The following is a 23,590-nucleotide window of genomic DNA, read 5'->3' on the forward strand; positions in this document are numbered from 1 at the left end:
GTTACAGTTCCAAACTGCAACCAAGCTGATTGCTTCAAGTACTGCAACAGGATTAACTGTCTTTTATTGAGAGAATTTCTGTAGACTTTTTCCTTTAGTTTACAGCTAAACTAGTCTTCCAGTCATTTATTCCTTCTCTAACTTCGTCTTTTCACTGAACACCAGTTACCATTTGTGGGCTGAATCAGACAGAAGTAGATATCACTTGATATTCAAGAAGCTACAAACTACAGAAAACCCAAAGCTGAAACAGTCTCTTAGCTGCTTTTCCAAATGTCCACCAGTTGTATGTTGGCTAAGCCCAGCTGAATTCAAAAATGTAAACTCATACCAAGGAATCCTAATATGCTTCACCCACTTCTGTAGCATTGTGAGACACACTGTCTGTTCTCAAGTAAAAATACAAATGAACAACCTTTAAGTTTGAAAACTTTCCTTAATTCTGGGTAACTTCATGAATAAAATACTTTACAGGAATGACTGCAAACATCACGTCTCCAGTTTTTAGGCTAATTAAATCCGTTTGCTGCTTATGATCTTGACTTGTTAACCGTTAACCTCTTAAGTCAATGTGGGCCCAACCTTCTAAATATAATAAATTCTCAGGCTTGTTTGAAATGCACAACATTTAGGGCAGTTTTTAACTGTTTCTCAATTAGATACTCCTATCTCTTACAGTAAGAACCTCAACTCCTAAAAGCAAAAGTTATACATTAAATCATATGAATCTTGAAAAAATGTGTGACAGTACACATTTTGTCCCATAATTTCATTAAAACCTCAGAGTTTCTGCACAAACATTGTGTCAATATCTGCTAAAATTAGATGTATTTTATGCCATACTGTACAATTTGATTTCAAAGCCCACTTTGAATGGGAAGATGAAAGACTCCACTATTTTTGAATGGTAATCACCAGAAAATCCAATAACATAAGGATTATTAAATTTCTATTCATATATTTTGAAAAAGACTCTAACAAAATAGATAACTTGTTCCAATTGGAAAATTCCTTTCCACACAGAAAGATAACAGAGCAGGAACAGATGCAACAAGTAGTTACATGAGAAAGGAATTCTTCTAAAGGTAAACTTTAGAAGATTGTAGGTAGCCACAAGAATCTTATTGCCTGTGATGTGTGGAAAGTGAGGCAAGAGAAATAAAGAGGATGATATATTGTGCCCAAATACAATGCTTCATAGCTGATGCAACATAAGATAAAAGAAGGCATTCTTAGGAGCTTAACATGTACTTGCTGACATAACACTCACTTTTGCAGACATTACCACACCTAGGAAAAGTGCACAACAGCCTCTGAGTGATCAGAAGCCAACTGTAGTGCTTTGACAATGCAGGCACAATAGTGCCAACGGCAGTCAAAGCCATCATCATCATTTGATTTTTTTCCATCTTGGCTTTTACCTCCTGCTAACACTGCTGCGTTGGGCACACATGCGTCAAAGAATTGTGTGATGCATCTATTTCCAAAGTTGACTCCTTCACCTTTTTTTACTAATGGTCTAAAGGAGAGCCATAGATTGGCGCATTTGAGAAAAAGCAGTCAGTCTTTGAAGACAGCTATGGGGCCTATGCCCAGCAGGTTCCTGCCAATTGTTTCGAAGTACTATTGACTCTATTACGGCTAGTAATCCTTTATAAATTCACAAGCTGTGCAGATGATTTCACTGAGATGAGAAATATGTTGCTATATGATGTTATCTTCTTTCATGTCAATGGCAATGCTGACAGGCTGCTCCTCCAGACCTGCAGTGTTGGAAACATACATTGGGCAGACCTTACAATCTGGCAGCAATCCTACTGGATTGATGGCTGTCAGGTTTTATGCCTGTCTGTCCTGCTGAGCACAGACTCCAGCAGATGTTAAATAGTGAAGTCTATTTCCATATTTGTGGTGGGCTCCAAGTATTATTTGCATCAGTGCCAGGCCATCCATCTTGAAAGTGCAGGGGGATCCCCTCCTTGTCCTGTGCAATGTATTGGTAATCACACCAGACAAAATATCTCTCTAAATTCTAATGTCCCTTCCGACCTGCCTTAGCAACACGATGCCAGGAAAGCACCACCTGTCAAATTTTTGTATAATCAATGTTTACTTATTCATTGGTGAACATATTCAAACTACATTCTCATTTATGATGGGAATCTTTAAGCTGATAGGAAAGATGGAGAGCTAACTCTCCACGCCTGTACCTGCTTTATTGGGCAAGCTGTTGAGAAAACAGAGAGCAGTAAGGGCATGGAGTGCCCTGCCTGTAACAGTAGTAGACCCACCAACTTTAAGGGCTTTTAAATGGTCGTTGGATAGATATAAGGATGATAATGCAATAGTGTATGTTAGATGGGCTTTAGATTGGTTTCACAGTTTGGCGCAACATCGAGAGTCAAAGGGCCTGTACTGCACTGTAATGCTCTATGTTCTATGTTCTAATGATGACCATGAATCCGTTGTCAATTGTTGGAAAAACCTTTCTGGTTCACTAATGTCCTTTAGGGAAGGAAACTGTCATCCTCACCTGGGCTGGCCTACATGTGACTCCAGACCCATAGCAATGTGGTTGACTGTCAGCTGCCCTCTGGGAAATTAGGGATGGGCAATAAATGCTGCCTAGCCAGTGAAGCCCTCATCCCATGAATGAATGAGGTAAAAAAAATGGCTCCTAGCTCTGGTGCAAGCCAGACAAGGATGTGGGTAGCATGCACTTGCATAAAAGAACATACAAATATTTCAAGATCTTAATCTGAGTTTCCACTGCAGCCTCTGCTTGTGCTACACTGGAAATTAAGACAAGACACATCAGGCACATATCATGGTCAGGGCCACAAGTGATTTCTTGGAGATAGTCACCTTTCCCATGCTGGGATGGATAGTTTCCAAGGTTTACAGGTGTCTGGGAGTATCAGATTGAGTAGTAGGTTTCTTATTAATCTCTTGTTCCTCTGTGCTTCAGCTTCTGCGCCGGTGTTCGTCCAGGTGGCTTTTCTTGGGTATCTGAAAGCGGAGAGGCACAAGTGTTGGGGCAAAGCAAAAGGTGTAAACTTACAGTATCAGTAGTTTGGAACCCAGGGTATGAGGGATGTGAGTTGTTGGAAAGTGGATCAGATAAGAACATATCATCATCTCATGTTTCAGACTAAATAAACACCAAAAGAACTGCTGATGCTGTAAATCAGGAACAAAAATGGAAGTTGCTGGAAGAGTTCAGCAGGTCTGGCAGCATCTGTGAAGAAAAAAATCAGAGTTAACATTTCAGGAGGCTTCCTCAGAACACCCTTCCTGACCTGAAGTGTTAACTCTGATTTTTTTTCTTCACAGATGCTGCCAGACCTGCTGAGCTTCTCCAGCAACTTTGTTTTTGATCTCTTGTTTCAGCCCTGGTGCTGACCACAGTTTGTGGTGTTGCTGAAATTGTAAAATTAAGGTGAGGCTACAATTGTGAGGTCTCATTTCAGCTTGATGGAAAATGTTGATGAACAAGTGAAGGGAAACGGTGAGCAGAGCAGCATGTTTGGTTTGTGGTGTAACTGTTAGAATATGACACTTGAAAAATCCACTGGAATTTGACTGCTTGGCTGAGATCATCAAACCATTTCCTTTAATGCATCCAGATCCAGTGAGCTGACATTAACCACTATGATCACTTGTGACTATGACACTAACCTGCTCTTATGGTCTTCTTGGTTAGAAATTTATTGTTGAGGTGTGTCAAGTGGTTGTCTACAAAAACAGAAGTTGCTGGAATAGCTCAGCAGATCTGGCAGCATCTATGAAGAAAACAAAACAGAATTAATGTTTGGGGCCCGGTGACCGGGTCACCAGACCTGAAACATTAACTCTAATTATTTTCTTCACAGCTGCTGCCAGGCCTGCTGAGATTCCAGCAACTTCTGCTTTTGTATCTGCTTTATTGCATCCACAGTTCTTTTGGTTTCTACGGCTGCCTATCTCTACTTTTCAAGATTATAACGTGCCTCTGGCTGCTTCCTGCACAGCCCACATGGCATTGAAATATTTTAGCATTTGTTCTCTGGGCATGTGCTCACAGATCTTGAATGAGCATAACCTTAACAAGACTGAGCCCAGCTTACTGTTGTGATGCCAGGATCACAAATGTGGTAATGGATGTGTAGGCAGATTCTTAAGCAACATAAAGGGGCAGGTATTAAAACCTGCACGGAAGGCTATTTTCGGAAGCCAATGGAGTAGGTGAACTGTCAATGCAAAGATTACAAGAGGTAAGAGGATGGTGGGACGGGGCAACAGAGGCTGTGACCTTGAGTCTCCAGCACAATAGGGAGAGAAGAAAGGGGCTACAGGGAGGGCAGAGTTTGTGTCATTCCGTCTGCCATATTGAAGCTGGACTCTATGGTGCTTCTTAGCAGTGAGAGGTGACTGTCTGTCAGACCAGCCATTGTCCTCAGCACCTTAGTCTGCAGACCTAAGTATTATCATCCCTTTGTAATCCTCTTCTGAGTTCTCTATAGTGGTACTTGATTGCCATGTCACTCTCTGGTAAGCTGGGAAAGTTCAGTTACTCTTTACCCCAGCAGTATTTACAAAATCGTCATATCTAGTGACATACCCAGCTCTGATTCTGAATTCTCGCCTCCAGGCTACATGCATTGCCAAAATATCAACTGGTGTCCGCGAACATCAGATCAGATACTGGGAGTTCAATGATGCTAGGTGGCACAGTCTTTGTCACAGCTCATTCTATCATTCAAAGAATAATTTGCCCACATTTGACTCAGATTTTCTTGTTCCCTGCTAGTTTCACTCTGCTGTCTTCTGCTTTGTACAAACTTACCTTCAAAATACAGACGGCAGCGTGTCAGTGATTGTGTGCTATTGAATTTGGAAGAAATGTCGGCTTTAGCTGAATGGCTGAAGGTGTGTTGATACATTTAGAAACAGATGTAAATGTGACAGCATGATAGGTATATGACAGTAAGATGGAGTATCTTAACGTTAGGGAAAAGTTCTGAGTAAAGTTTCATGATTGATGAGAGTGCGGTGCACAAAGTATTTTAATACTCTTGCGGTATGATGATGAGGAGGCACCATATGAAGATATATTCACTGACCTTAACTACCTGTGTTAGAGCATTATGATCTAGCATTGCCGCCAGATCCTCAGGTCTATACTCTGAGAATTGGCCTTCTTGGAAACCTGCTCCCAGAGACTGTTGAGTTCCATGGAGCCATCTTCTCCATCCTATCTGCATCACCAATGGAGCTTGCATATTTTTAATCAATATGTTCAGACATATTATAGCACATTTCTGGAGCAAGTGGAACTTGAACACGGGCTGGGACAAAAGGTAGGGGCACTATTACTTTGTCACATGTCATCCCTTATGTTTTAGTTGGGAATGGGCTTGTGTTTTTATTTAATTTTCTAATCAACCTGTTCAGAGATGTTATTAGATACCTCTGGAACAGGTGAGACTTGAAATCCTGGATAATAAAATGTGAGGCTGGATGAACACAGCAGGCCCAGCAGCATCTCAGGAGCACAAAAGCTGATGTTTTGGGCCTAGACCCTTCATCAGAGAGGGGAATGGGGTGAGGGTTCTGGAATAAATAGGGAGACAGGGGGAGGCGGACCTCTCCATCTTCAGTCTGCCTCCCCTTCTGTCACTGTGCTCTGGGGTAACAAATTCCACAGATTCACAATGCTTTGAGAGAAGTAATTCCTTCTCATGATAATAAAATGTGAGGCTGGATGAACACAGCAGGCCAAGTAGCATCTCAGGAGCACAAAAGCTGACGTTTCGGGCCTAGACCCTCTCTGATGAAGGGTCTAGGCCCGAAATGTCAGCTTTTGTGCTTCTGAGATGCTGCTGGGCCTGCTGTGTTCATCCAGCCTCACATTTTATTATCTTGGATTCTCCAGCATCTGCAGTTCCCATTATCACTGAGACTTGAAATCCTGTTCAGGACAGTGTCAATGTGCTGCAAACCATCCTGTGTATTTTTGTAAAGAATGAGCTCAAGGTTTTTTTTTTATGTATACTTGAAAGTTTTGTGACACACTACTGATTGGCTCTTTTTTTTTGGAATGGGCTCAGGTTAATCACATATCATGACATATCACCCCAACCCCCATCCCACTACCTGTTTTCTATTCTAATGCCATTCTTTCATCCAGAAACCCTGAAACTGACTTGACAATATGAATCACAAATGCTCAGAATAATTACTGTTGAATCTGGAGGTACATTAAAAGCATGATAGATTATTTAATCATTCCCCATCTTCAGGCATTTGGTAAATTATTTGACAAATGCTCGTTTCAATCTGGAAACTTTCTCCATGAAGAGTTAGATTTGAAGCTGAGAGCTGAGGTGAAGGTGAAAATGAATTAATCAAACAAAATACCAAGACACCATAAAATCTTCCATATCTAATCACTTTGCTGTCCTTGTCATGATGCAACAAGCCATTGTGATTTAAAGTTGAGCTTTTTTTTGCTTTTTTTATTATGTAGATTCAGGCTTTATTTCTGTGACTCATTAATATTTAAATTTAATCACACTTTTAAACAATTAAGTGCATTTTTTATTGTACAATTAACTGGTCACGACTGCCTTTTGTAATTTTTTACACTCTTTTTTTCAGTTTTCCCCTACTCCTCATATGAATGAGGTGATGCTTCATGTATTACGGGGCCACGAACGCCAGATGGTTTCCGGATTCACACCCATGTGAACCTTGACTGTGAGTGTCACACATTTTCTGCACTGGGGAGCATCACAGCTGAGATTAATCTAGTTGTTACCTGACATCCCTGCATGCACACCTTCCAAAAAGAGATTGTTAAGTAGAAATCAAAACAGGTATTTCTGACTGAATTTCTTATTCCAACCTTGTTAGGCAGAGGGTTGGATAATTTCTTAGTTTGACTAGGATTAAGATAATTTGGTGCTGACCACAGAATCTGGGTCTCTTTGCACGCTGTGCATTAATGTGGCATCAGACTTTTACTTTTCTGTTTGCCAATGTTAAATGTTTAATTTAAGGGTGTCTAAATTTGACATTATTCCACTTGTTTCATGCTCCGAAGCATGCGTAGTGATAATTGATAGCTGATTTAATAGGGAATAGACAAGTTTGTGAAGATTGGCATTTCACAGTCTGCTGAAATGAGCTCAGATGTCCTTTACAATTGAAATGATTACCCTGCACTCATTCAATCTGAACTGTAAAATTGCTTTGCCTAGTTGGAACAGGCTAAGTAGATACTTCTAGAGGCTGCTTAGAGAAAACATATAGATGAGGAAAACTTTTGCATTTGTGATTTGAGCACAGTTATCATTACTCCTCTTGGCTCCACAAATGACCTGTAGCCCTTCTCACCTCATGAACTCACCTGCATTCCCTTTCCTCATCCCAGGACATTACTTTGAATGGGACAAAACATGACAAGTTGCCCACATGTATGTGAAGGGCCTGACCCGTGCTTCAGCTCAGCTGTTTTACTCTTATATTGCCCTGGAATGAATTTTATTTTGTTTGTAGGCTTGTCATGCCAAGTACCTTCCTTGTGTGCTGATTGAACTCCACTCGGTTCGAGTTGTTCAGGAATTTTGGCCTTGAGGCTGCTATTTAAATGTGTCAGTAACATTTGCGTTTGTAAGGCTTGAGGTGAAAAATATTGAAGCACCGTTATCTGTCTAAATACCGAATCTAGTCCCTTTCAATTAGTTACTTGCACGATTTTAAATATTCCCCAATTTGCCTCTGGCTAGTCAGAACAAGACATGAACTCTAGTGCTTTTAATTGTAAATAATCTGTTTTTTCCACATAGTCATGTATTATAATTTGGAACATGTTTAAACAAAAATTTTTAAACTTGTTTTTACGCATTCTTTCATTGTCAAGGTGACGGACTTTAGAGCTGCAGAATGAAAGGCTTTTCTTTAACACATTACTATCAGACCAGATCAGGTACAAATTGTCTTATGTATAATTAAGTTCCTTCCGTATTGTGCTAAAGGCCACTCTTAGGTCATGTTGGTCTAGTGCAGCTGGTTGGCTGGTACTGACAAGAATATTGGCTCATAGGCTGATAGGAATGTATTATCATGCAATGACTGCCTTTCCCACAGAGCCAATGCTGTGTTCACCAACTGGATCTCAACGGTGCCATTGCTCTTTGCAAGGATAAATGCATTGGGAGAACTCCAGAACCTCTTTTATAATTTACATTCCCTTTGGCTTTATGTGCCTGCAAAAATATCAGACCTCAAAGCTAGGGTCAAAGTGACCTGATAGATCCTATACACCCTGTTAATGATTTGTTTGGTTTTAGTTGGCCTTGGATTTTGATTCCATTTATAGCCCCTCACTAGATCTTATGGTAATGTAACAACTCCCACTGTAAGCGAGAGTGAAGGTCTCTGTGAACAAGAATTCATTTTTTTCGAGTGCTTTGGCTGGATTTTACAAAGCATTGTTGTCCCTGCCCACACCTTCAGCTGAAATGTTGGGCAGGGTTTGTGGTTAGCATGCAATGACGAATTTCAGACACTTCAATGATCACTGGTTAGCTGTAATCTGTAAACTGGTTGCCAGATTATCACTGTGGATATTCTATTTTAGGAAGCTGTTGGATAATTGGAGGTTGACAGTTTTCAAGCAAATGCAACTCCAACTAGAGTCATAACAGAGAATCCCTGCAGTGCAGGTAGCAGCCATTCAGCCCATCATGTCTGCGCCAAACCTCCAAACAGCATCCCGTACAATCCCTGAAACCCTGCATTTACCATGGTTAGTTCACCTAACCTTCACATCTTCAGACTGTGAGAGGAAACCGGAGCACTTGGCAGAAACCCACACAGGTGCTGGGAGAACATCCAATCTGCACACAGACAGTGGCCCAGGCATGGAATCGAACCCAAGTCCCTTGTGCTGTGAGGTTACAGTGCTAATCACTGAGCTGCCATGCCACTCCAAGTCATGGAAAATTCTTGTACTGAACTCTGGACTTGAGGAGGTGAACTAAGCTGCTCACCACCTTGTATTTAGGGGTTTTGCTGTATGTCATACTGGCCAACTCTGGCAGGCAGGGCAGGAGAGTTGAGGGCAGAATAGTGGCTTGAGAAGTCATAAAGGATGGAAGACCTGGGGTGTTCAGGTTGAAATGGGAGCCTGCCATGAGCATGTGCAGAGAACTTGCATAACTGTGTGATTGACTTGGGCGTCTCCTGTAACCAGTTGTTTCCTGACTGTGCTGGGATCAATCCCTTAAGTGGGCAATAATTAACTCACTGGTGGGCATGTTGCCCAAAGCTTATAAAGCTATAGTGTGGTTGGGGGTATGTGGATACACAGTTGCGTGCTGAACATTATGTGCCCCATCCTCAAATTCAAATGTGCCGACAGGAGAGCATACAATACAATGCATGCATGTCCATGTATGCAGATATCTGTGCAAGTGTTCATCCATGTAGTTGAATTTTCCCATGTGTAGGTGTGAATGTCTATGAATGTGGTTGCATCAGTGATTGGATATTAGTAAGAGTTTGTGCATTTGTGTGGGTGAGATTACAAATGGTGTGCATGGCAATTTGTGCATGTACCTCAGTAAGAGCATGCACTATCACTTAGAATATACACATGTGACTGTGTTTATGCTTATTAATACTTGTAGCTATATATGGCTTATTCAGTGATTGTTTTTGATAGAAATGTGAATTTTAAAGAAAGAAACAAATGATACAATCCATGTGTTTTTTTTTAACCTGAGTTCTGCAGAGAGTAGTACTGTGCTTAGAGCTAAAAATCTGTCCATCTGCACAAACCTCAAACACGGAGAGAAACAATCAGGTAGAATAATAGATAATAAAATGTGAGGCTGGATGAACACAGCAGGCCAAGCAGCATCTCAGGAGCACAAAAGCTGACGTTTCGGGCCTAGACCCTTCATCTGGGTCAGCTTTTGTGCTCCTGAGATGCTGCTTGGCCTGCTGTGTTCATCCAGCCTCACATTTTATTATCTTGGAATCGCCAGCATCTGCAGTTCCCATTATCTCAGGTAGAATAATAGTACTGGTTCGATGTCTTTAAAGCTCCATCTGGAGTTAAATGCTCAGCAGTTAGTTCTCTGAATGAAAATAGGTGTTAATCCCATGAAGCCTGTCAATAAAGAATTAATGAAAAGAAAGGCTTGATCCTGGAAAGTTTGACAAGAGCATGTAAGACGTTGGAAACAATTCTGAAGTTAAACCGTGGTAGACAAAATCCTGTGCAACTGACTTCCTCCCGCATGAAAAACACAAGGGAGCGTTTTGGAGGGGCCTGAATAATGTGGAATACCGTGAGATTTGAGATTGAGTTAAATCCTATCTCAATGTTGGGACCAACTTGCTGCATATTTTTATGTAGGGATGAAGTGCCAAGGTGAGGTTTTCACTAGACAGCAGTGAGTTGCCTATTTAGAGGGATTTTTGCTTGTGAGTGATTTTGTTAATTGCATACCTCGACACATAAACATTGAGCATCCTATTTTAGTAATCCTGCCAAGCAAACCGGATGCTGAGGATTCTCAGCATGGACGTCAGAGCGGGTATTGGGCGACTTTAGCTCAAACTCGGCTGCGAAAAGTCTCTATGATGTTTAGCAGAAAATAACATCTCAGGGCAATGTCCACGGGCACCAGCCACGTGTGTCTTTTGTTCATGGGCATGGGTATCTGACATTTGCCAACCCCTCACACAATCATGGAACTTCTCTGATTGACCTGCAGGATGCTTAGGAAGTATAGACTAAAACTGCAGGTTAAAAATACCATGTTGAGCTATGAAAGCCTGCTGAAGGGAACTTAGTGTGTGTAATACCATGTGTTAATTGGTGATCAGGTGGTACACAGGTACTGGGCTTTGCTTTCAGTCATGTTCTATGTGTAGTGAGCTTAGTGTAGCATCTTCAGTCAGTCATGTGTATGTAATGATCAGTGTAATAATACAGATGTATATGTAAGTCAGAGATATTGATGTATTGTAAATAATTAATGTTAAAATAAACCTCAAGATATCTGATTCAACACAACTGAAACCTAACTATCTGTTATATATCCATTTTCTGTCACAAAACCTGCCCATCTTCTCTCCTATCCACCCCTCCCACCTCACTGACCAATCCACACTCCTCCCTACCTGCACTCGCCCATCACTATCCCACCTGCCTTCCTCAGTCCCACCCCTCCTCTTTCTACTTATTTCTAAGCTTCCGCTCCCCCCCCTCCCCATTTCTGAAGAAGGATCCAGACCTGAAACATCAATGTTCCTGCTCCTCTGATAATGCCTGGCCTGCTGTGCTCCTCCTGTTCCACACTGTTATATCTGTGATATATGTTGTGTAGGCTGACATATGCGGAAAACCCCGAATTACACTACTTGCAATCCAACCTCAGAGGTAACCTTTCTGTTTTCATCAATACAGGCATGCTACTCATCCTGCAGGCATTCTTTTTTGCTTGTATTTCTGAATGCTACAATGTGGTGCTACCCCAATGTCTGTAGCTGAGGCAGAGGGAGCCATCTGAAAAGTGGTTGCATGGATGCTGGTGCATTTTCCTTGACCTCTGATGCTGCAGGCACTGGGATCACTGGCAAAAGGACCAAGGAGCATTTGTTTACCCTTGTTATGTCCTGGAGAAGCTCCCACAGAGATAGACTGATGCTTCTCCTCCCTTTCAATGTGTTATGGCACTTCCCCGACTACAGGATGAGGAGGGGCACCCAGAGGGAGGTACAGACACTATGTCCCTTTCTTGCCTGGCCTCTGCTATATGCAATACATGAATAGAGTGATGGTAAGGGTCAGAATTTGTATCCTGTCAGTGATGAGTGGTCTATTTCACCAAGCTCTCCATGATGGTCACCATTCTCTCCTGGGAAGGAGCCACATTCACACACATGTTTCATGGCAGAACTCATAGGTTGGATGGACTTCTCCAGTGTTTGCAATTGTCTGCACAATGCGTGTAACAACTTCATCAGTTATTGCCCTGTCTGTCCCTGTATTTTCAGTATGTTCCTTGCATCTGTAACAAGATGCCTATCATCAGTCTGGGTCTCAGCGTGGGTTGGGCCCCCATCTGTTTGATCTGCTGTGACTGTCATAGCAGCGATGGCATGTCTGTGAAGTGCCTATGGTGTGCTTATGATTATGTGATTACCAGATTGATTACCAATTTTGAGTATGATTTCTAGTCAAGATCATGAACCCACCAATTGATTGTTTATATTTGAAGAGGATGTGGGGCAATGTTACAATGCTTATAGTTGATAGTCCAGTTGTTATGACCAGATTCCAGGTGAGATTTGCAGATCCAGACAGGTTAGCTCAAACTATTAAGCTCCTGGGTGGTAAGGCATGAACGACCACCTAAGCTGATCACGGCAAAGTTAATTTAAAATAATCCCTTCCATTAGCAATGACTTGTTTCCATACTTACATGAATGTATATTTTAAAAGGAGTCAATTTAACTAGGATTTCTTGAGTTAACACAGAGTTAGTTTATTAATTATTGAATGTGAGAAAAATTAATAACACAAAACACATACACGCATGTCAGAAATAACAATTAGCTTAAAAGGATAATAGTTCAAAAACACAGGTGAATAATTCTCTGAACTGTTCACAACGAGTAGTTAGTTCAATGCTGCGGCCAATGCACTGGTACCTGCCAGTAACATTAACATTGATAGTTAAACAGTTACCTTTACAATCCTTAATTTATATTATATTCTATAGTTCTGTATTGATGTTTAAGACAGATAATGCCAACAGCGAGTTTTGAGAAGATTTGTAGCTCAGGTTGAGGTTCTGGATGTGAGTTTGCTCGCTGAGCTGGAAGGTTAGTTTTCAGACGTTTCATCACCATTCTAGGTAACATCATCAGTGAGCCTCCGACGAAGCGCTGATGTTATGTCCCGCTTACTATTTATCTGGTTAGGTTTCCTTGGGTTGGTGATGTCAACAAATAAAACGAACGTCATCTACAAAATACCTTGCAAGAACTGTGACAAACACTACATTGGACAAACAGGCAGAAAGCTAGCCACCAGGATACATGGACATCAACTAGCCACAAAACGACATGACCCACTATCACTAGTATCCTTACATACAGATAAGGAAGGATACCACTTTGATTGGGACAACACATCCATCCTAGGACAAGCCCAAACAGAGACATGCACGAGAATTCCTACAAGCATGGCATTCCAACCGGAACTCCATCAACAAACACATTGACTTGGAGCCAATCTACCATCCTGTGAGAAAAAGAGCGGGAAATGACATCACCAACCCAAGGAAACCTAACCAGATAAATAGTAAGCGGGACATAACACCAGCGCTTCGTCAGAGGCTCACTGATGATGTTACCTAGAATGGTGACGAAACATCTGAAAACTAACCTTCCAGCTCAGCGAGCAAACTCACATCCAGATAATGCCAATGTTAAAGCAATTTACTTAACTTGTCAGTTTTGAGTGTATTGTGACTGGAGCCATGGCCACGTGGATCTCATTGACCATGAAATCCTTGATTGGTCCAAATTCAACCCCAATGAGGGATCCCTGGCTGACAGATATAAACAGGAGATTCAGAAGGTCTCCTTGGACTCGGGACTGGCTTTGATCTGGCTTTTCACAACCCATTCACAGAATTACAGGGATACTGGCCTCTGTGTAGTTATTTCAATGTGAGATAGAGTCCTTTTGTTTCCTTGCTTCTCTGTTGTCTGGCTGCTAGCCAATTAACTTTGAGCACTCAGAGTCACAAGACATCATTACCTTCAACACAGGGAAAGCTAAGGTGACTGACTTTAACTGTGACAGCATGCTGATGCTTGAACCCAGGCTGGTACACAAGAGAACATTCAGTCACACTAACACATGCTAGTAGAATTTAAACTGGCTTTTCAACCTCTGTGCCTGTATATTCTCCAAAGGGAAAAACACAAAAATGTTTGCAAGTTGGGGTCATAATTCACATGGTGTGGCTTGCTGTTGAGCAGGGGTTCCACCCATTCCTTCCAATCAATGTAGCCACAAGAGATGACAGTCCAGTCTGGTTAAAGTTTCTTTGACACCTTTAAGAGTTATAATTCATTGGCCAACATAGTTTTTATTTGCCAGCGAGCCACAAAATCTACACCTGTAGTTATTTTGGCTTTGCAGCAGTCTTCTTTTGAATTAAGAGCTAAAAATGCCTGTAATATTTTGGCGTTCTGATCCATCATCATAACAGCCCATAAACAAACTGCATTCACCATCCTGAATTATATGTCCTTGCATGCATCACTCCTTCACATCTCATTTTGCAGAAGGTAAAGTGTTCTGGTGTTTTCGTGGGAAATCAAGGGAGTGTTTAATCTGTGCTGTGACTGATATGAAATAACTGGACTGGGTGTGTTTGACGAATATGTTTAATGGAACAGTAAAGTTAACCTTACTTTGCATTTAACCTGTGTTGGATCTGACCATTGAGTAGTTTTTAGAGCAACAAATTTAGTTGTGCTATACAGGCAGTCCCCAGGTTGTGAACAGATTTCACTTTGAGTCCGTTCACAAGTCAATTCATATGCAAGTTAGGACACAATGCAGAACAATGTAAAGTAGCCATTCATAAGTGCAGGAAATGTTCATGTGTCAGACCTATATGTGATCGTGGTAGTATCTACAAGCCTTTGTAAGTCAGACATTCATAAATTGTATATCCAAACTATATTACACCCAACGCTGAATTACTCGATGGGGCACAGTTAATGATGTTAATCTGCATCTTATCTGCTCTGCACTCAATCTGGGAATATTTTCATAGATAGCATAGAAAGAGCTTTGTAACTTCAGTTCGTAGAGTCGACGTTGCTATTGTCTGCGTTTGACCTATAATATGCCTAAGAATAATTGATGGAGAGTAGGGTAATTTTACTCTGTGTATGACCTATGTTATGCTTCACTGGGAGTGTTTCATCCTAATAGCCGATGTAAAAATTATATGCCAAATGCACTAATCCCAGCAATGATAGCTCAAACTTTGATCTGCTTGAAACAATGCTAATCATATCAAGTATTTAATATTTCTGAAGTTGGCAGATATGTTCTGCAATTTATACTGTGGTCACTGATCTGCATTGAGATGTTTTTTGTTACTGGAGATTTGGAAAAGCTGAGCTTTGTTAATTGGAATCTTGCCCAGATATTTTTTTTGATTAAAGTTTTGGATTGCAGTTCACCCTAGTTTATTTGAAATCAAGTCAACTTTCTTTATGACCTGGTCTGCTTTTTCAAAAATGCAAATGATATCATTTTATGGCTTTTATATCCTGTCCAAAATTCTTGTCAGAGTCAAAGCTTTTGTTTAAATCCCTGCAGTATTAATAAAACATTTTGACAATCAGTGCTGTGTGAGATAGACATTCTTAACTTTAAATGGAGTGTGATCCTCATTTATTAGCGCAGATAGCATGGGATGTGAAGTGAGGCTAGCATTTCTCTTAAAAGATGCTTAACATCAAGGTTTTGTCTTTATTTCTTTTAGCCCAGCACAAGGGTAGAGTTTGGTTAGACCCTCAGTATCTAGCCAAGTCAGATTACAACAGCATTCAATAAAAGGCCATTAGGCCGGAAAAACTATTTCCTTTGGAGTTAGATTCTGCCTCTTTTCACTTGTGTCTCCCAATCAAAGTTCAAATCAGGACAAGTTGAAATACCCTGCATTTGTCTCTGTTCAATACCTTTTTGGGTAAGCTTTATCATTCTTTTGCACAGACTAGCATGAGAAAATTGCAGCCGTGAAGTTTTCTGTATGACTATAAAACCAGATTAAGAAGAAAGACCTCTTAGAATATCACTTTGTGTCAGTCATAACTTCTGTTGGTTCATACAGGAACAATGCAAGAGCATAGTAAAAAAAATGAGTTAAATTATCCGATATCCTAAGATTAAATCCAATCTCAACCATGGTCAGAGAAGATAATCTGGTGGCAGCATTAGACACCTTTAAATGTAAAGGACACTTTTTGAAGCACAACGTTAATGCACTGCTTGAATAGTTAAAATGACTGGAAGCTGTCTTGAGCCTTCCTTCTTCTGTATGAATTGACTAATCTCAGATGGGGTGGTGATAGGTTGGTGATATAGTTGGTCTCAGCCTCCATGAATTAAAATGAAGAAATCAGTTGGGATTCCTTGTTCTTGGCCCCTGTCCAGATTCCATCCAATTGTACCCAAGGAAATTTTAGAGGAGGAGAATGACACAGCAGTTGCAACCTGTAGCTCACAGCTGACTCACAGTCGATGAATCACCTCCATCGATTGAACAGGGAACAATGAGTTTCACTTCCATCTGTTATCAATGTGCAGGACAGAGATCTGTAATGATAAACTTGTTGCACAGGGTGCTTAGGAAATTGCAACAATATACTGGAATACTTCAGCTTAGTTTCAGCCTTAGCTAATAAGACACCAAACAGTACTTTGACCTGGTAGGAATGAGCTACAAAACCTATGCTTCATATCATAGAAGTATTTCGAATGGCCTCATTTTTGTTTATACCTGATATGAATATAATACCTACATTAATCATCATATCAAATAAAGCTAGCATGAGGCTGTACAGGAACTCCCCACTGTGTCTAACGCACTGTGAAAAATCTAATTCATCATCGCTGTGTAGATAAATCAAAGTGTGAAGTCTGCAGTCAAACAACTTCATCTGCGCAGCTGTGCACAAATCAGCTCAGCAGGAGAAGCAATAATCTTTCGTTTCAAATCTCTGTTTTATTGCACTATGTTTTTTTTCCTAAGGTGAAAGAAGCCAGTTACAAATGTTCTGGTCAAATAATTATCCGTTGTGGACCAATTTCAGAATATAAGCAGTCAATTTTATGACAGTAATAATCGCTTACCTCTTGATTAATTACATTTCCACCACCAGCATAACTCCCTCCCTCCTGCCACAATAAAATTCTCCTCATCTCTCAGTAGTTCGGCTGGACAAACAGGAGCCACGCTTGAACTGATATTGAGCTCCCAACTGAATCAACTAAATAAAAGGCTGCTGATTTAATTCTAAGACTGTTAAACGAAGCTGGAATCAAAATGTAGAGTACAAGTCAGGAAATATCATATGGAAATTGTACAGTGCTCTGATTGGTCTTGAGCGCACTGTTTGGTTCAATCAGTGAGACAGAAAAACAATTGCTGCCATGAATCTAGTCTTTAAGATCTGTTTTTATATTGCTGGTAAAAATTAGAAGCTGTATCTGTGCCAGATTGGCTTTAAACATTAACAATATTAGGCCTGTCTCTTATTTTGAATAAGTTATTAACATAGAACACACTTGCTCACAAAGCATGGTCTGCAGTATGTCAGGGTGAGGAATGAAAAAAATCAGTGAGTTAACAGTCAGCACATGGATCCTGCCACACTTAACTAATTTTATAAGGGAATATTCTGAAAGGATATTTCTCCTCATATCCAAAGATAAAAACGTAAAACTTCAGAACATCTATCAGATCTGATGTGTGACACGTATTGGTTGACATTTTTATCATCATATCTCCAAGTTGCCGCCTGCCCCAAATGTGACAATCAGGATTTATTCTGTTTCAACTGCTTTTGCCCTCATTTTCCTGATGTTCTTTAAAAATGCTGACTTATGCTAATTTCTTTATAAGGTGAAAAGAAGTCTTGCTGCAAAACTTTGGTGAGACCACACGTGGGCTATTGTGTAAATGTTCATCTTAGACTGAAGAAAGGATATATTTACCACATATAGAGAGTACAACAAAAGTTCACCAGATTGGTTACTGGGATGGCAATAAATGTGTGAGGAGAGAAAGAAGAAAGTAAATCTTGTAGAGTTGTCAAGCATGAGAAATGATCGCAGTGAAACACTTAAAATTCTTATAGGCCTCAAGAGGGTAGATGCAGGAAGAATGTTTCCCCTCGTTGGAGGTATTCTGTAAAGGCTTTTGGGCCCTGGACTGATTATGATGATGTCACACAACTGCTCTTCACTGGGCATAAATAGTACAATGTGGGTGGAATTAGATTGGAAGACAGAAACATGTGCAGAGAAGAATGTGGAGTAGACCAATGAAAATTGGGCAAAAGAGTTAACGAAATAGTCTTTCAATAATGTGACAGTAAATTTAGAGCCTGGTAAATCTCTGATTTATGTTGTTTCAGTTTTAGACTTAGAACATAATAAATGATATTATAAGAAGCCTAAGCCTGAAGATAGTTCTTGAGTTTGCTTTCTTCTCAGTCAATCTATCTGGATGTGATAAGGGCGCACAAACATAAGAACGAGGAGCAGGAGTAGGCAATTCAGCCTCTCAGCCCTGCTCTGCAAATCAGTATAGTTTTGGTTGATCAGCCTCAACTCCACTTTTCTGCTTGCACTCCATAACCCTTTAACTCATTAATAATTCAAAATCTATTTACTTCTTAAATTTGTTCAATGTCTCAGCGTCGCTGTGCTCTGGGGTAACAAATTCCACAGATTCACAATGCTTTGAGAGAAGTAATTCCTTCTCATGATAATAAAATGTGAGGCTGGATGAACACAGCAGGCCAAGCAGCATCTCAGGAGCACAAAAGCTGACGTTTCGGGCCTAGACCCTCTCTGATGAAGGGTCTAGGCCCGAAACGTCAGCTTTTGTGCTCCTGAGATGCTGCTTGGCCTGCTGTGTTCATCCAGCCTCACATTTTATTATCTTGGAATTCTCCAGCATCTGCAGTTCCCATTATCTCTAATTCCTTCTCATCTTTGTTTTAAATCTGCCAGTCCCTAGCCTAAAACTATGACCTCTCATTCTGGATTACCCTGTAACAGGAAACATTTGCTGTACTCATACTTTGTCAATTCTCTTAGAATCTTTAATACCTCAATTAGATCTCCTCTCATCCTTCCAAATTCTAATGACTACAGGTCTAAACTATCAATCTCTCCTCATAAGGCAAGCCTTTCATCTCTGAATTAATCCAGTGAACCTTCTCTGAATTGCCTTTAATGCAATTACATCCTTCCTCGAGTAAGGGGACTAAGACTACACACTTTACAAAGGTATAAAACCACATGAAATGGAAACAGTTTTTGAAACAGCAAAAAAAAATTTTAAGTTTTCAGATTTAGTGCTCCAACAACGAAGATTTAGCACAACTTTAATCAACTGAGAAAACTACATTATACAAAATGAGTGCAGTATAAGGAAATAAAAATCTTAACAATCTCTTTTCAAACCAACAAATCAACAATTTCAAGTGCCAATCAACAATCAGCCAAGTCAACAAAATTCACCAGTACTTGTACTTTAAACAGGAAAAAAATCATGCTTTCAAATGCATATGATAAATCATCAAAGATGCATTTGTAGAAACGACAATTCCTAAATTTTTGAACAGCTTTTGAACTGACATTTCATATCAAATGAAATACAGAACACTTTAGGACACTTCTCTACTATGTGGAAAGAACATCAAATCATGTGTTACATCAACAATGGGTCGCTGAGAAATAAATTATGTTTGACAATATACTAACAGCTTTGATCAATATTTTACCTCAAGGACAAACAAGACACAGGTGAATTACGCTCCAATAACAGATACCAGCTTCCAGGCTCTGATTGTCTGACAGACTCAGATGGGGTTGGGCTTCAGTGGCAAGGCTTTTGAATCAACAAAAAGCTCAATATTTAGCACTTAAGCATCTAACTGGCACTTGATACAAAAAATTTTCTGGTTGGTGAGGATGTTGAGCGCTTGGCCTTAAAAGCACCCACCCTGCAATTTGTCGCTTAACTCCTCCCTGTAGTATATGTCAGTCTGAGCTGTTGCTTTACTTTATCAGTGATAACACTATATATCCTGGAAGAAGCACAGTGATAGCACTGAAAACATCAAAAGGTGAGTCAGAGTACGTTATGTTCCAATGCCTGTACTGACAGGAATCTTAATGCAATAATTTTAAAAGTTCATACGTCAAAGTTGTTTGATCCTAGCTCCTTGATCTTCCTTCATTTAATGTGGAAAAACAATTAGCTCCCAGTTTGCTCATTCCCTTGCTGACAGTAGGATCCACCATTTGGAATTTCCACCAATGAAAGAATGTTCGCCAAGTAAATGGCGAATATGCTATCCAACGTACTGCCAATATACTATCCCACATTTTCAATGAAATTAAGTATTAAAACGGCAGAATTTATAAAGCACTTTACCAATTTTGTCAGAAATCTCACAAAGTGGATGAGATGAGATTGATTAATTTCTCCTGCAGTCACTGTCATTATGAAGACAAAACAAAAATCATGTGGTTGTATTGTTTCATTGAGCCAATCCACTACATACTCATATTTTCTATTCTATCCCAATCTGTACCAAGACACGTATTCCTTCAAGTAGAGTGGTCTTGAGTTTTTCACGGCAAAAGAGATACAGCTCATTATTAGTGATGTGCGACTCTTGGGGCAATTGCAGTATTTGTCCTGATTCGTTTTCCTCACTTATGTATGCACTATTATGCAGTCACAAACATTCTATATAAAATATTCCAAATATTACAGGTCCACAGGGATTGCTTCCAACTTAACTAGAACACCTTTCACAGGAAATATCACACATGCAACGATTAAAGGGCATGTGGAATATGGAATTCCTTGCCTCTAGAGAATCTTGTTGCAAAAAATAATTGCACAGTAAATTTGGAATGATGGACATAACACGAATAATTTGGGTACCTGCCGTTTTATTCAATTGAGCTCTGACAGGTTCAAGACTGACTTTGCCAAGGCATACACGAGCAAACTGTGGATGAGAATATTCACTGTACATCACAAAGCCATTTCAGCATTATTCTGACCTAGAAAAAAGTGCTCAATAACTCTTTAGGCAGGAATTATTAATATTTTTGAAAAGCTATATTACCAGTTTGAAGAATTCTATGTTGCAGTTTTAGTATTTTGAAATTGTAAATTCTGAATATGAATGGACAACAGTTTGGACTATCCATTGGCAATTTATATCAAAAGAAAGTGGGAAAAGGGCATAAAAAACATTTTGGCCCTTTGGAATTCCATATAATTTGTGTGAACGTGTAAACGTTCTTGCATTTAAGCATATTATCATTCCATGATGGTAATGTGCTCACAAAGGAAATGAGATCTTTTATTAATTCACTCATGGGATGTAGATGCTGTCTGTTGGCCAAGCAGCTACTGCCCGTTTTTAGTTCCACTTGAGAATTTGGCAGTGAGCTGCTTTCTTTAACTGCTGAAGTCCAGGTGCTGTAGGTAGACCCACAATGCTATTAAGTAGGGGGCTTCATCTTGATCCAGTGTTATTGAAGAATTGGCAATATATTCCCAAGTCAGGATGGTGAATGCCTTGTAGGGGAACTTTGGAGGTGACGGTATTCCCTTGTATTTGCTGTTCTTGTCTTTCTAGATGGTAATGGTCATGGATTTCAAAGATGTTGTCAAAAGATTTTTGGCAATTTTCTGCAGTGCATCTTGTAGATGCTAACTTCTGCTGCGATTGAGCATGGAGGGAATGGGTGTTTGTGGACATGATGCCAATCAAGTAGGCTGCATTGTCCTGGAAGGTGCTAAGTTTCCTGAATGCATTTGGGCCTTTGCTCTAGGCAGGTGGACAGTATTCAAATATATTCCTGACTTGTACCTTGTAGATAGTGGACAGGATTTCATGAGTCAGGAGTTATTCAGTGAGATATTCCCAACCTCTGACGTGCTATTCTAAACATTGTACTTATATGACTACTCCAATTCAATGGTTATCCTCAATATGTTGATAGTGGAAGATCCAGCAATGGCAACACCATTGTAGATCAAGGAGTGATGGTTAGATTGTCTCTTATTGGAGATGGTCATTGCCTGGTATTTGTGAAGTGTGAACGTTACTTGCCACTTGTTGGTCCAAGCCTGGATATAGTCCAGGTCTTGCTGCATTTCATCATGAACTGCTTCAGTATCTGAGGAGTTCTGAATGGTGCTGAACATTATGCAGTCATCAGTGTGACCTTATGATGGAGGGAAGGTCATTGCTGAAGCAGCTGAAGATGGTTGGGCCAAGAATGTTCCCTGAGGAACTCCGGCCAAGGTATCCTGAGCTGAGATGGCTGACCTCCTACAACCACATCCATCTTTCTTTGTGCCAAGTGTGAATACAATCCTGACTCCTATTAACTCTGGTTTTGCTAGGGCTCTTGATGCCTCACTTGGCCAATTGCAGCCTTGATGTCAAGGGCTGTCACTTTCACTTCACCTCTGGAATTCAGCTCATTTTTCCATGTTTGATTCAAAGCACAAGAGGTCAGGAGATGAGTAGCCTGGTGGAACTCAAACTGAGCATCAGTGTGTACTAGCTGCAGAGAAGGTGCTGCTTGATAGCACTGCTGGTGATACCTTACATCATTTGGCTGATGATCAAGATTTTACTGATGGGGTGGTAACTGGTTGGTTTGAAGTTGTCCTACTTTTTGTGTACAGGGCATACCTGAGCAATTATCCATATTGTCAGGTAAATGTTTTAGCTGTGTTGGAGCAGCTTGGCTAGGGGGTCTGCCGGCACATGTCTTCAGTATTATTGTTCAAGTATTGTTAGGGTTAGGGGTCTGGGTACCTGTTGTTATAAGTAACTAAAATACTGAAACCTGAGTTCAGCGGTATAAACATTTACAATAAACAGAAAATAGTGCATAGCAGGAATGATTTCATTCTCATGATATACTTTTCATTTAACTGATCTCTGCTCAGACATTTATCCCCAAGGTCAATGAGGGACAAACAGACAAATTCTTACAGGAGACACTGATGATTTCTTGAAATTGTATACTTAGGATATCAAAGTATTTTAGTAAAGGTTGAAAAACATAGAAAAAAAAGAGGTTTTGTGGATAGATAACCAGGAGATATGCTAATATCCTGAAACTACTAAGGAAGAAACAATGAATTAATGTAAAAGATTATTAGCTGTAACAGGAGCACAAGCAGGTCTAACGTATTGAATCTGCACCTACAATTTCATAATGCTACTGGCACACTAATGAATTATCATATCTATAAAGCTTGAATCATGTTCTGTTTCATTTTAATATATTCCGGTTTTGTTCTCATTTTTTTCTTTTATTTAGGACAACAGTGCAAAGAGAAAGCTCTTGGTCCAAAAAAATCCAAGCTATCAAATTTCAAGCAGGATAAATCAGAGGTAAAAATACAAACAAAAGTTTGTGGGATATATTGACAAGACTTGTGTACTTCATTTGCCTGCTGTTCTGTTGGTTGAACATTTTGCGATCAGTGGATGGTCAACAGTAAGAGTTCAGTTTATGAAAGTTAGTCATAGAGACATACAGCATGGAAACAAACCCTTTGGTCCAGCTCATCCATGCCGATCAGACATCCCAATCTGACATAGCGCCATTTGCAGGTATTTGGCCTATGTCCTTCTGAACCCTTCTTATTCATATACCTATCCAGATATCTTTCAAATGTTGCAATTGTCCCTGCCTCCACCACTTCCTCTG

General features: G+C 40.2%; 1 long non-coding RNA gene across 1 annotated transcript in view; it reads left to right on the top strand.

The window, feature by feature from the left end:
* The window catches only part of LOC125458940 (uncharacterized), a 156,565-nt gene extending 133,294 nt beyond the window's left edge, over nucleotides 1–23,271 (top strand). Inside the window, exons 5-6 of the long non-coding RNA XR_007248927.2 lie at nucleotides 6,640–6,738; nucleotides 23,198–23,271. This is a non-coding gene — a long non-coding RNA (uncharacterized LOC125458940). The remainder of the gene's footprint in view (nucleotides 1–6,639; nucleotides 6,739–23,197) is intronic.
* The last annotated feature ends 319 nt before the right edge of the window (nucleotides 23,272–23,590 follow it).

The sequence above is a fragment of the Stegostoma tigrinum genome, chromosome 15 (assembly GCF_030684315.1).
Source record: "Stegostoma tigrinum isolate sSteTig4 chromosome 15, sSteTig4.hap1, whole genome shotgun sequence".
NCBI lineage: Eukaryota > Metazoa > Chordata > Chondrichthyes > Orectolobiformes > Stegostomatidae > Stegostoma > Stegostoma tigrinum.